The 15,179-nt window shown below is 44.2% G+C and overlaps 3 long non-coding RNA genes across 3 annotated transcripts; 1 reads left to right on the top strand and 2 right to left on the bottom strand.

Moving 5' to 3' along the window:
- Positions 1–447: 447 nt before the first annotated feature.
- Positions 448–14,228, bottom strand: LOC135827380 (uncharacterized). Its single transcript, XR_010555419.1, has 4 exons — positions 13,271–14,228; positions 6,675–6,807; positions 5,788–5,915; positions 448–1,452 (listed from the first exon to the last, which is right to left on the bottom strand). It is a non-coding gene; the product is annotated as an uncharacterized LOC135827380 (long non-coding RNA).
- Positions 11,116–12,141, top strand: LOC135827348 (uncharacterized). Its single transcript, XR_010555402.1, has 2 exons — positions 11,116–11,275; positions 11,759–12,141. It is a non-coding gene; the product is annotated as an uncharacterized LOC135827348 (long non-coding RNA).
- On the bottom strand, positions 11,282–13,011 carry LOC135827349 (uncharacterized). The gene is made up of 2 exons (XR_010555403.1): positions 12,649–13,011; positions 11,282–11,964 (listed from the first exon to the last, which is right to left on the bottom strand). It is a non-coding gene; the product is annotated as an uncharacterized LOC135827349 (long non-coding RNA).
- Positions 14,229–15,179: the final 951 nt, after the last annotated feature.

Below are 15,179 nucleotides of genomic sequence, written 5' to 3'. Positions count from 1 at the left end.
CTGCTGCAGCTGCTTACTAGCCACCCCCCCCCCCCATGCTGCTGCAGCTGCTGCTGGATCCTGCAGGTACCAGCTAGGCCGGGTGCCACTTGGCTACTGCTATAAAAACCAGTTGGTTGCTAGGCTTCACTAGTCAGGGTTCCATAGAAACTTTAGGTCTACAATTTTTTTAAAATAATGTGAGAAAATATTTCAGAACTGTGTCAAAAATGATTAGAAAACGTGAAAAAAGTACGGCTTAGAAAAAGTAGTAGAACAAAGAAGATATTTGTAAAAGAATAGATCGGTACTGATTATGCTGAAATAGAAGCAGAAAACTAGCAAAAGAATGTTTCAGCAATAGAATGTAGCCTGTAAGTAGAAAAGGAAATCTTGAAGTGATGAGGTCATTCACCTGTAAGAAGGCCTTAGGCCTGTGGGGATTGCCCTATCAAAAATTTGATAATAATAAAATAATAATTCACTAAAATATACATCGAAATAAGAAAATTAATGACAATGCAGGAAGGAGATAAGTTCTCAAAGTGAACAAGTATGTAAAGTTAGTCTATGCACATTACTGACTGTAAGAGATGAGTCATACAGACAAATACATATAGATACTTTTATAGGATAAGATTATACAGTGACCAAAATTTATACATCATGATCTTGACTGAAACAAGCGAGATAAGGTGAGTGCTTCAGTAGACTGCATGATCCATGGAAATTGGAGGGTAGGCCACCGTTCCATCCATCGAAATTAAGATGAGAGAGAGAAAAAAAAGAGAGAGAGAGATAGAGAGAAAGAGTGAGAGAGAGAGAGAGAAGAAAGAGAGAGAGAGAGAGAGAGAGAGAGAGAGAGAGAGAGACTGAGAGAGAGAGAGAGAGAGAGAGAGAGAGAGAGAGAGAGAAGAAAGAGAGAGAGAGGGAACTCGAAAAAAGGAAGTGGTTAAAAAGTGCAAAAGCATAGTGCATAGTTCCGTAAGAACATAGATACAGTGAAGCGCATGTCTACTACTAGGGTTAGAAGTTATAACATTACAATACAGCAGAGTATATAGTGTGAGTGTGGAGACTGGAAGTCATAGATACAATGCACCATTGTCTATGTGAACAGGTATGTCAAGCATGTTTTGTGGCCAGCAACACTGACACACTACATCTGTTGGAAGTCTCACTGCTGGTTGAAATCAGGAATTCACTGCAATGCTGTGGGTAGAATCATGGCCTGGCTTGTCAAGCCACCACTCCTTATCACCCACGATATCGCTTGGCTGCTCAAGCGAAATACCAACAGCCCGCACCAAGTCAGTCTTTGCCGCTTTCTTCCAATTACCAACACATAGGCTACCTAGTTGGAAGGTATCCAACCGTGTGTCAGGTGACGGGGATGGGCATTCTATATGCACTGCATAGTGTATACAGAATTCCTCAGCTGCTTCCTGAAGATCACCCCAGACGTGCCATCACCTATACAAAGTCATGCACAAACACACAAAGTCATGCACAAACACACAAAGGGCACAAAGGAGGTTTACAGAGTTCGTTCCTACTACGAGTTTCTTGCACAATGCAATAATCATGCAACTTGCACATACACAAACAAATGCCCAAAGTCACACCCACACGCATGGTGGATTGGTGGATTGGTTTATTTAACGTCGAATAACAAACAGGCGCATGCATGCACCAACACTCATGCACACATCCACACGCATCCACGCACATGTATGTACACCCAAGCATGTATGCACGCATGGAAAGCATGCATAGAACACACACACACACCCACACACGCTCGCGCACACACGCGCGACCGCGTGTACACACAAGCATGCACAACAGGAACATAATAATAGAGAGTAGAATAGTCAGTTGAACGAGTTACAATACAATACTGTCGGGTACTGAAGAACAGAGTGCCGTCGAAAAACAAACAGGCCAGGACTTCACCAAGCATAGCATACCAATGTATACACGGTGACACAATCGTGTATAGACTGCAGTACAAGAAAATAAGAACAACCTAGGCTACAAGGCTGACCCCCAAGTTCTTTAGCACAGGCAGTACTCTAGTTGGAGCAGGCATGATGCATGCAGCTGAACTAGAACTCTGAATACTATAGTCCTGCTCAATGAAATCCACCCATCGAGTCACTCAAGTACACACCACACATTGCATAGCCATATACCTGCGACCACTCGGCTGCGACATGGTGCAAGGCGCAAGGTTGACTCAATGTGACAGAACTTCATTGATCAGTACTGTCATGTTCTATTAACGAGAGAGCTTGGAAGCTCAGGGCCCTACGCTATGCTTTTTTGCCTTGATGACCTAGACAAAAAAAAGCATAGGGATGTTATAAATTCTTTAAAAAAATCCTTTTTTAAAGACATAACCTGGGATTCGAACCCGCACTATCGCGCGCCCTGCATGCATCCCCCGATACACTTCGCATACATACTAATTCTTCCAAGTTGTTTCACATTGTGATCTTGCATTTTAAAGCCGTATTGGAATATGCATTGTGGCCAGCCATCTTTGATGGCACGGTACGGTAGGGGATAGGAACGGGACAGGTACTATCGAGGGTAATACGACACCGTCTCCCGTACCGTACAGTACCATCTAACACAGCTGGCCACATACAGGTGCCCGCAATATTCAAATAGGGCTTTCAAACGCAAGATAATAACATGAAGCAACTTGGAAGAATGGGTATGAATGCGAAGTGTATGGGGGAATGCATGTAGGGCGATAGTGCGGGTTCGAATCCCAGGATATGCCAGAAAAAAATAGGAGAATTCAAAAAATTATAACATCCTATGCTTTTTTTGCCGTCAGATACGGATAGCGCCAGGCGTGACACAAACAAACACACAAACAAACACCAAATTAAAGCTGTGTGGACCCTGGCTAGCGCCAGACGTTACTGAAGTAACGTCTTCTGCATAGCTACGGGAATAACCCTTTACCATCCGTGCGTACTTGAATCGATCTGGACATGCATACACTAAAGCATTCGTAACTCGATCAATTCTTGTCGGAATGTAAAGAACTAAGTATCTAGGAAGAAGCCGAAGAGCCCAGCTTTCCATTGCATCAATCGGTAAAGAGCTGCGATGTCGCATTCCAAAGATATTTCGCTCGACATTTCAGCTACGGCAAAAGTCGAATTTCTTTCCGAGTGACTGACCTTGAGCGGGGATTTTCCTCTCTCCTGACATGCTGAGTCACTTTGGCATGCTTTGAGCGCGTGGGCAGCATGAAAAGAAACTCAAGCAAAACAATTTGGAATGTTTACGATGAAGGAGCGAGAAATGGCTGGCGAGGAGAGAATTTCCTCGTATATCCAGCTATGGGGTGTATTTGAAGCTCCCTGGCGCTTGATGTCTTGGTAGTGTCCTGTTTAAGCTCAATGTACGCAGCTCGTGGAGAGCTTTCCAGAATGCCCAAGATTGTGAAAATTGGTTGGTTAGAACCGAAGATATTCTCAGAATAAAGTGAGAATTATTGCATTTGGGACTGCTGGGGAAATTTGGTCGGATGGTAAAGGGTTTTTAACTAACTGAACATAGCCACAATACTGACAAACACAAAGGCACACACATTAGAGAGGTGTCGGGGTACGATTTTCCGTGCCAGAATCCGTATGTGCGGTGCGGATTTTTTCGAGGCGTGCTTCATACGATTTTTCGGCACGGAGAATCCGTGTGGACTGACTTTCATACGAACCATGTTTCGTATGGAGACTCTGCGTCATCGAGTGCAGAAAGATGTTCCGCGTACAAATTTGGTACGAGAAACATCGATTTTCCTCGGAAGTTTTGATTTCGGTACAAATTTTCAAAATAAAAAGGCATAGCGCGGCAATGTGACGTGTTTGCGATCGCAACCTAGGCAATGACGGCAAACACATAAGTTCCGTACTCTGGAACATTTCACTGCTCGAAAACGACGTATAAAAAAATCTGTAGAGCCTCTACGGATTACGACACGGAAAATCGTACTCCGGAACCTCTATATATAACTGAAGACTACGCTGTATTTTTAAAGACTAGGAACGACGGTACGCAATCCGTTTGTACGTCCGTGTTCCAGTACACTAAGAGATATGTGCAGCGTTCCTCTGCCATGTGCAGTGGTCCTCTGCCATGTGCAGTGTTTCTCTACCATGTGCAGTGTTTCTCTGCCATATGCAGTGCTGGGTTGTTGTGTGCAGTGTCGGTCTGCGGTTATAAACGGCATCCCAGTTCCAGGTCAGAGCTATTCTCACAAATCCCTTGTGTGGACACTGCCATTTCCAACGCACTGAAAAGAACTGAATCAATTTTAACCCACACCTCGTGCATGCACTGTAATGAGGAAAGCTAGGATTTATAATTATCATATCTACATGGAAGGATTTCAAGCAGCGATGTGACACTTTTATACATCAAGGTGTTCGGTAAGAACTCAGTTGGTGAGACAAGGAAGTAGTCTCAATTGAAAGCATGAAAGAGGGGTACGTGTTATGCGTTAGTCAGACTTGCAGAATTTAGCATAAAACTGTCAAGGAGCACTGATACATCTCCGCGGCACGGAAGTGAACTTGAGCACAGCTCCCGCTATCGTACCAAACCAGCATTCCGTGGAGCCTTGGAAGGTAGCTTCCCCTCTTTTGAATTATCATTAATATCCATGAACTTTCCCAGTTGGAAGGCTGTTGGTTATCACTATCGAGCAGTGCTCAACCTCACTTCCATGCCGCGTGGAATTTCTCAGTACTCCTTTTCAGTTTTGTTCCAAATTGTGAAAGTCTGGTCAAAATCTGGTCTAGTTGCTGGACTCTTAACACAAAATGTGTGTCCCACTGATTTCAATGCTTTTAATTTAACTTCCAGGCTAAGTTATCTTTTTGGTGATACTGGCTGAGCTGCTCTATCGCTTTTGCATTACAACGTCCAACCCAGCCATCACCATCCAACCTATGATAGTTTTCATGCAGCGCTTGTGTTGACGTGGAGACTGGTGCAAGGGATCTTGATGGGTGTCGTTTGCTGCAAGCTCTTTCTGGTTTCCTGGCAACAATGGCATTCGCAGAGAACTCATTCTGACCCCACCCCTCCCCCCTTTGATTAACGCCTAGAAGACCATAATGGTGAGGGGAGTAGGTAGACAGGAGAAAAGTCCTGGAAAGACCATTTCCATACAAGCCGCCCGGATTGCATTTTGGAAAGCGATCAGAGTGAGTTCTGTGTGGTTGCCATTGTTGTCAGGAAAAGAGAAAAAGCTCACAGCAAATCGCATGAATCCATCGAGACCGCGACCATCAGGCTCCGTGTCAACAAGAGCGCCGGATGGAACTACCGTAGGAAATAACTTAGTTACATTTGGATTGTGATTGCCGTGTTGGGACGTTGTGATGCAATAGTGCTAGAGCTGGTATCACTGAAAAGATGAATTACACATTGACACATAAGAGTGTCACATTGCTGCATCAAACCCTACCATGCCGATACGATAATTTAATTCCTAGCTTCCCTCGAGTGATTCAGTGCATTGTTCCATGACCTCCCAGATTTTTCGAGGTATTACTCTAAGTTATGTTAAAAAGTTTCGCCTGTCCTGACGTATCAATATCCCCATTATTCCCTAAAGGTGACCATACAAGGGCCCTTGCTTGCTCAAAGCTTTTAAGCCTAAGAAGGCATTCAGCACATAGAAATTAGAACCGGGAGAACTAGTATATTACAAGAGAACAAGCAATACTGTATCATTCTAAGGATGCCTGCAGTACTGCTTCTCAGATGATGCAAGCTCACCAGAGTCTGCCAGAAGCCATCATGGATGTTCAGCATCTCGTACAACAAAAACGGCAGCAGCAATAGCAGTGCGCGACGTCCGCAGAAGCAGCTGTGATGCCTCGGAACACATTGCCAATGATGTCAGCCTTAGTGCGTGCGGTTGGTCAAACATCACGATCAGCATCATAAGACATCGTGACGCCAACAACAACAGTGAATAGAAATACAGAGAAGAAAAATATGTCTGTAACTGTGAATAGTGGCGCATCTCTAATCCCTTCACCATCATGAACAATATGTTCTCAGCATGGTAGACAGAACATGCTAGCTTGTAAAGACAATAATCTGTTCTCTGGCAATTGTCAACTTTACACCAGACAGCAGCTAGCCACCTTGCAGTACCACTGGATGCAAACTAGCATTTACTTAGTTACATAAAGCAGTCCTTTGACCATTTCCAATGGCCGGTGTATATCATGTACTGTGCTATGCATGTGTGCATCTATGTATATCTTGTACTGTGCTATGCATGTGTACGCGTCTATAATAATTATATCACTGCTAAAGACTCGCTGTACTACTATTATCATAACCAAGTATACATTAGTAGCATCACAGTTGGTGCTCATGTAGCTGCTGCTGCTTCTGCTGTTGTGTTATCTACCACACACCAACTATATGCACTCCCAGTGTGCGTGACAAGAAGCCGACATAGCCACAGAATAGATTACAACATACTACTGATGCTACCATTTACATCATTTCATTTCTATACACACATACAGTGTACGTACACAAACTGTCGGCTCATCCCCGGGAATATAGAGCAAAAACAATCATCATTTCTAGAAACGTATCTGAAAGGGAAATACAAGCACAATCACATTCAATCCACAAGGGCTTACAGTTTCCACATAAGGCACACTTGTCTTCAGCTAGAACAATCAGGTGACACCTCCACACACAGCAGTCCAATCCAGGGAGCAGCACCAGTCTGCAGACTGATCACAGATCTTTGTTCTTTGGAGCTGCAGAAAACTGACAGCAATAGCAAACAGACAGCAGTAAATGGCAAATATAAAAATCAAACTAAGACTGTTCACAGACAGACAGATACACACACACATACGTGTACACACACACACACACACAAACACGCACGCGCATATGCACACACTTGCTTACTGCCAGAAACTGGTCCCATAGATCTCCCTGGTAGAGAGGAAAGAGATTCAAAAGTAGTCCTGGAAAGATAGCTCAATTGGCTCACTTGTGAGCTGAACAAACCTCAGTATTTTGGGGAGGACAGGGTGCAGAAAAAGGAGCAAGGGAATTAATTAATTGAGGTATTCGTCCCAGGTTCCAACTGCATTTGCACCTGCCCCCAGGGCAGGAACATGGGAAACTAGCTGGTTTGGGTAGCTAAATCAGAGAAGATCGGATAAATGGTCCACACACACCATTGATTGCACAAGAGTTCATCTAGACAGAAGAAGACCAAGTTTTCTGCTGGTCCCAAGCACAACATGCTGGGTGCAGACACAAGCACAACATGCTGGGTGCAGACACAAGCACAACATGCAAACACACTTACACCTGTACCAACACTTCATACTCTCTTACACCGTTTAAACCAAGAGTACATAATAAGAGTTTGCAAAACTTGGTTTGTCGCACGGCAGATTTTTCGACATCAACGTTTCTGGAGATCATGAGTAATACGGTACAAGACATGTACATGTTCTGCAAGTCCGTGGCCGTATGGACTAGGCTGGTTTTCACTTATTTTGCACTACGAGTACGATAAAAAGCTACGAAGCGGGCAAAGGCAATTTTTCGATTTGCAAGCAGCAAAACAACCAACACAAACTCTCCATGAAGGTTGGTGTGCAACGTATGGTTTGTGTGCGCTTTGCACGATGTTCGTCATGGAAAAGGTGACATCAACAATGCGCCCTGGACCAGGCCAGCTGCGGAGTTACGAACCCTTCTTGATGTACCTCTGACTATACTAACTTATTTTCACGATTCCTCTTTTATCCAGTTTTATAAAGCCTAGTCACTCAACGGGGCCCAACTGGACGCGATTTAAGAAGCAACAGGAACCGACGGGACGCTCGCAACGCCTACTGATGGCTTCTAATGCAAACGCCAGAAACTGGAACGCACACAAACTACCGTACAACTCAGGAAGCAACGGGAGAGTTGCATCCGTTCAACTTTACCGCATATGCGGGATGCAAGCATGGAAAGCGGCTGCATATTTGAGTGTGAACTGGAGACAGTGTCGTGCGCCCTTTATCGCCGCGTACCTACAACTTAACAAATTTCAGCACTTGAACACTAGCTTCCCTTGATAACTCACTTGAACACTAGCTTCCATTGATAACTCATGGAATGGCTTATGTGATGCGTTGACTTTTAGCAAGCTAGCTAGGATTGCATGTTACTTGCTGAATTCAAGGACTGTCCTGGAATGTACCAGGTGAACTGCTTTATCATTTTCTGTGGCCATTAATGGCACACAGCCCACGACTAATTTTGGTCTTCACGGAAAACTGGTATTGTGAGCATAATTTCGCGTCACTTAAGGATAAGTGTGAAAGAAGTTCCGAAAACAAGAAATTGGGGTTGACAATAAACTCGTCTCGGGCCGTGCTTTATGACCCGTGCCGATCGACGTTGAACAGCGCAACAGCATGTCCTGTTGTGTCGCACAAATGGCATCAGATTCTTACAGCTCCTCCCAGCCTTCCCCATAGGCTTTTAAATGTCCGTACCATCGTGTTCTGCTGAATGTGAGCCAGGCTTTATCAGCTCACACACATTATAAGAAACACACCCACCCACACACTTCATCTCTCTTATCTGCTCACATTCAACATTGCACTGATGGTACGGGACCTAAGAGCCTGTCGGGAAAGGCTGAGAAGACCTGTAAAACATCGTAGGAGTCGAATGACACGACATGCCGCATTGGTGCGATGTGTTCAACTTCGATTTTCCTGACCTACAAGGCATAAGGTCCATGACGGGCTGACTTTCGGCATGAAGTCCAAACAACTTAGCCACATACACTGGGCCACTCTAATAAAAGCCACAGATAAAGATAAAACAGTTCGTCTGACACCCTCCGAGTTTATCCCTAAATACAGCAAGGGGACATGAACATCTTAGCTAGATAAAATTCCACTCAGTCATGTGAGCCATTCATTGAGGTATCATGTGAAGCATAGTGTCGGAAATGATAAAATTTGCAAAGTTGCAGTTGAGTGCATCGGTGCAAAACGCCGTCACCAGTTCACACTCGAAATGCAGTTGTTTTCTACACTTGCATCCCCCCCGCATACGGTATGAAAAGTTGATCAGATTCAACTCTTCCGCCGCTTCCCTATCTGTAGGGCAGCACGGTTACGTTTCAGTTGCTAGTATTCACATTAGATGGCCTTGATCAGGGTCATGACCGTCCAGTCGGTTCCTGTTGCTCCCAACTTCGCATCCCATCGTGTCCAGTCAAATCTGAACTAAACTTTAGGCGTAAATATAAATACTGTACAATGCTCTCCCTAGATAGGTATAATTGTTGTGATAAGTTTCCATCATCATTGTCTCATGATAATCAATAGAGGAATTTCTAGGACTTGTTCCCTCAAACTGATGGATATTTGATGGACACCTGCCCTGTGATCAGTATCCTACTCACATCTTCTTGAACTACTTCCCATCGAGTTCTGGGCAAGATCGTAGTCAGTCGACAGAGAGTGAAAGGCGAGCAAAACACAAGGCTATAAAGGGCCTGGTTAGCTATGGCAATGCATGGCCAGCAATCGAGGACATCTGAGAGTTGTAATTTTTGTACTCCTCCGAGGTGTGATTTTTGGCGTGCTGGGCCCAGCACAAGGAAGCCATCTGCAAAAAAACTGCAGAAAATGGTTGTTGTTTGATCCTTTGGTGTAATCTTTGTTTCTAGTCGAAGCTAGTTGCTGTTTGGAGCAGAAACGCTGAAATTGACTATTTTCTGCATGTACTCATACATGTACTCATGTACTCAGGCATGCAGTCTCACTCGTATTTTAGCTCTTTTTCTGGAATGGATGCTGCTCTGCGCCCCTTGGTGAACATTTCCTGCGCTCGTGGAGCAGCTGAAAAGGACCACTGGTATGTCTGGTTCCTGGTTTGAAAGTGGAGAGTCGACTTTTGTGCCTTGAAAAAGGAGTAGAGAGCGATAGAGGTACGTCTGTTGCTTATTTTTGAGTGCTCCTCGTACATTTTTGATCGTGATAGAAATTCTCAGACCAAAGTCAGACCAAAGTCAGCGCGATGATGGCCGTACAGTTTTCTTGTGGATTTTTTAGTTGTTTCATCTCGTATCTATGTCAGTATCGTGATGGTGAAGTGGAGAGGGTGATTTTCTTCCTCTAGGCTTCGTTCGGCCGACTTTGCTTCGTCCTCGTTGAAAAGTGATCCTGAAAAAAAGGTCGATTCGAAAAATTATGTTGATTTTGAATGTACTTGATGACATGCGATTGCTGGCTATGGATGTACGAGAGCGCGAATGTAGCCACCCAGGCCAAATGAATAATACGAGAAGTGTGAAGCGGGAAAGGGTGCATGCCGTGTGTATGAGTGCGTGTGTACATGCATATTTGCGAGAAAGGTCGGTTGGTGTGAGAGTGCGTGCATACATGAACTTGTCGGCCTAACACCTCTTTCTCAAATACACCCACTTTTTTTCGTATCCTTTGTTTTGTGCTCTTCGCCTCTCCTCTCCATAATGTCCTCTTTAATGGTGTGGTGCAAACACTGAGACCCTACGGTCTTTTTTACAAATTTGCTTCACCAGTGCCGGTGTATGCAGCCAGTACTGCCCCCCCCCCATCTATTTTGATTGTATCCTAAATCAGTTAAAGGGAAACTGAACGCCAAAAATAAGTATGGCTTATCCGAAGGAGAATTGGGCACTGATTCCGATGAGCTATGTCTCGAGCCGATCAGAGAAGAGGAACTGTGTCAAATTTCATAAATAACACCTCCCATATTTGGAAATTGGCCTTGATGACGTGCGTACTGCTTAGCTGTCACCATGCTGTGCATGTTCAGCAGTGTAATTGAATGGAAGAAAACAATTACTTTGGTGTTTTGCAGCTCTGTTTCGTTTCCTGACGGTAACCAAATCTAGATGTAGGAATCTGTTGAGCAGGAGAGGGACACATGTCTTCCCGAAGGCTGTCCAGGCTGCAGTGGTGATGAAGAAGACACGATCATCACCCCGAGATCGATCGTAGCGAATTGGAAAACTCATGGTGAATTTGCTTCCACTCCAAGGCAATGTCGAGGTATGAAGGGTGCTTGTACTGCCTTCCAAAGTGAAGAGGAGATGAACATGGCTTTGCATAGCTGTTGTTCTATGCCAACTTACCTACTCTTGCTGGTACCGTAGTGGCATATTGCAAATTTCGTGGACGAACAACTCTAGTCACTAGTGGCTAGTGAGCAACACTAACAGGTGAGATTTTTCAATTCGACAAAAATTGTTTTTGTTTGAGAACTGACAGTGGCAGTCATTAGACTCAGTAGGTGTCTCTCTGCTGCTTCTTTCCCTTCATCGGTAGGGTTGTGCTTGAAGTAAAAATAAATAGAAAATGTGGAACAAAAATCTGATCATGTAATTCGAATTTGAACTTCAAAGTATGTGTACATCAAATCACAAAAATGACTGTCAAGGTGGTGCTGTGCATTGAAAAAAACTGGGCGCTGGCAGCAATGGAAAGGGTAGAGACGAAACCAGTAATGCAGAGTATTCATAAGGTAGAGGGAGATGAAAACGGGAGAGGAGTAGTGAGCACTTCAGTTTGAAGTAGTGTCAATAGACAGCATCGTGTTGCATACGTTGTGAATATTGTGTGAATCTAATAATTGTCACGAAATTGATATCCAAAATGATTATCCCCAGAGTAGTATTATGGTGTTCTCCTGTGTTTACATGCAGAGCCTTGACGTTGCTGGACGAGCGACAATATAAATTACATAAACATGTAGCTCGTGATGTGGGATGACTGCCGTATCGCATTGCCAACGCAAACCCATCCTGTGTCAGTGCAGCCATCCAGCAACTTGAACTCCCCGGACCAGATGCCGCTGCAGCTGAACACCATGCCGATGGAAAGCCAGGAGTTGATAGCGAAGCATTCTGGTCTGCACAGTACAAGGCAAAGAAAAATTATGAATTATAATGCATTGTAATCTTTCCCACACTTCTTTGTAAAAACAAACAAACAGTGCCATTATCACAACACTTGATCAAGCATCTTGATGGAGGTATTTTCCATTGTGCTGGCTCAGCATCTGCACCAGGAAGACCATGTACACTTACACGTATCTTGTGTGTGTGTGTCCGTGCGTGTGTGTTTGTGTATCTGTATGTGCACACGTGTGTGTGGGGGGGGGGGGACGCACATGTGTATGGGTAGGAATGTGTGTGTGTGTGGGGGGTACACGCACATGTGTATGGATGTGCGCGCTGCATGCGTGTGTCTGTGGGATGGGGTGGGGCTGCACGCACATGTGTACATGTGTGTGCGCAATACAGCATGTGTGTATGTGTTCGTTGAACACAGGGTGTACTCCTGATTACATAAACTTCGTGATCATTGCGATTTCATGTGCTTTGAAGTTGAAATTCGCAATACATGTACTGATGCTTGATTAGATTTATGTTCCACATGTTCTATTTATTTTATTTTACTTCAAGCACTTGTACTATTCAAGCACAACCCTACCAATGAAGGGAAAGAAGCAGCAAAGACACCTACTGAGTCTTATGACTGCCACTGCCAGTTCTCAAACAAAAACAATTTTTGTCGAATTGAAAAATCTCACCTGTTAGTGTTGCTCACTAGCCACTAGTGACTAGAGTTGTTCGTCCACGAAATTTGCAATATGCCACTACGGTACCAGCAAGAGTAGGTAAGTTGGCATAGAACAACAGCTATGCAAAGCCATGTTCATCTCCTCTTCACTTTGGAAGGCAGTACAAGCACCCTTCATACCTCGACATTGCCTTGGAGTGGAAGCAAATTCACCATGAGTTTTCCAATTCGCTACGATCGATCTCGGGGTGATGATCGTGTCTTCTTCATCACCATTGCAGCCTTGACAGCCTTCGGGAAGACATGTGTCCCTCTCCTGCTCAACAGATTCCTACATCTAGATTTGGTTACCGTCAGGGAACGAAACAGAGCTGCAAAACACCAAAGTAATTGTTTTCTTCCATTCAATTACACGGCTGAACATGCACAGCATGGTGACAGCTAAGCAGTACGCACGTCATCAAGGCCAATTTCCAAATATGGGAGGTGTTATTTATGAAATTTGACACAGTTCCTCTTCTCTGATCGGCTCGAGACATAGCTCATCGGAATCAGTGCCCAATTCTCCTTCGGATAAGCCATACTTATTTTTGGCGTTCAGTTTCCCTTTAACTAGCCGAATGTAGTCTTACCTGTGACAAAACAAGGAGCTGTCGTTTTACTGTGGTCTTGCACACAACATGATACGCATGTTCCGAAAGCAAGCCGCTTGGCAGAGAATCTTGTTAGGTCATAATTGCCACTCAGCTTCACCATTGCGCAACCTCCCTTCAGTGTGTCTGCACCTTGATAGCTTTACACCAGAGAATACAGGTCTGCATCTGCAGTGTTAGCTTTGTCAACATAGCAGCTGCTCAGCATTAGAACATTGTAGAGTTTAATTCCGTGCCCCGCAGTCTTTCACCAGTCAGCTAATATTCCAGGCTGTAGCTGATGCGGTGATATGAGACCAGTTACAGCACATGTCCAGAGTCTTTGTACTGGTACCAATGTATCCCTTCTTTTCCAGACTTCTTGCAATAGTACTGATAATGTATGCTTCGCTGCACAGCTGATAATTGAATATCTTTCAGACCCGGACCATCCTTTGCGAAGCCGATGATAGCGAGACAGGCTTGGTAGTAACGACTGAAAGGCAACACGGCGCTGAACTACTTCCAGGTCTGGTAGTCAAGGCGAGGAGAGTCAATTGAAATAACCTGGCTGCTCCAGGACATGCACCGGAGTCGGAAAGTACAACAGGTTATTTCAACAAATGCTCGTTAGTGACGACTAACAATTCTTTACCGAACGGGCATGACTGTTTAATACTGCTGAAGATATCTTCAACGCCTTGCAGCAACGGTACTAGCAGCATGTTTGGAGTCCTCTTCGCTAAAGCAGTCTATGAACTGAAAAAGCCTTTCTGGAACAAGAAGACAAGAAAACGACAGCAAGAAGCCGTTTCTGTATTCTGCAAGCTTAGACCTTGAGAGAACTGTTTTCTCACAAATATATCAACGGAGAGCGAGTCCTGAAGATATTGAACTTTGAAGTGATTAGCTAGCACCAGCTACGCGCTAAAAAGATTCACGTAGAATACCCGGCCTTAGCCTATAGTATAGGATAGGCCTTCGATCTTTGACAAGGATAGCTACTACTACTAGTACTAGCGCTAACTCGAGTCGACAGCGCTAGCGATAAGCAGTAGATTTTAGAGAAATCTTTCTATCGCTCCTTTGCAAAGTCCTTTTACAACAACAAAAAAGATAGCGTTTAGTCGCCATTTTCCGTAACCATTGGTACCCAATCACCGGTGGCGCCATGGCAGCGAAATGATCATCAGAACTGTACTGACTGTACCAGGCAGTATGACATACTGCTACACTACAGTCATAGTACATTGTAGTGTAGTCTACTACTACTACTACTAGTACTAGTACTACATGTACCTATGACCATGATGACTATGAATAAAGAAATGGAAGGTTTGTATGGTTCTGCCAATTTTACTGCTTTTCGAGCAGAATCTGCCACCTTTTCGAGCAGAATCCACGGGTCCCTAGCCTCTACAGTGAAATTGTTATACTAGCAAGAGTACATGTCCCTCCCGACATTCGAGGGCTTGGCTATCCCACGAATAGGCCTTGACGGATTATGCTAATATTTTCGTGAAATTATGCTTTTCGCATTGCTGAAAAAATTGCAGAATTATGCTATTTTTATGCTAAAAGTTATCATAATTATGCCGCATTATGCTCACATATGCTGCTAATGTATTATGTACATTTATATGATGGTTCTGTGCAAAATAGCAGGGGATTTTTTTGTAGAGGGCGTTGTCATAGTTGTACTGTAGTAGCAGAAGTTCAACGGGGTGAACGCACCGTCCGACCTAGCTACGACCGTCACTGATTGTAGTGGACTGGACATGTTATCAAGGGAGTCGTAAACCTACGACTTCCTGGTGCATCTACTGTCTTGTAGAACATGTACAACTGTATGGAATTTGATGCGAACAGGCGGATTATTCCAATTTTATGCGATTCGTATGCAATTTGC

The sequence above is a fragment of the Sycon ciliatum genome, chromosome 11 (assembly GCF_964019385.1).
Source record: "Sycon ciliatum chromosome 11, ocSycCili1.1, whole genome shotgun sequence".
Lineage (NCBI taxonomy): Eukaryota > Metazoa > Porifera > Calcarea > Leucosolenida > Sycettidae > Sycon > Sycon ciliatum.
Note: the sequence above shows the minus strand (reverse complement) of the source record. Positions and strands in the feature narration are given on the sequence as shown.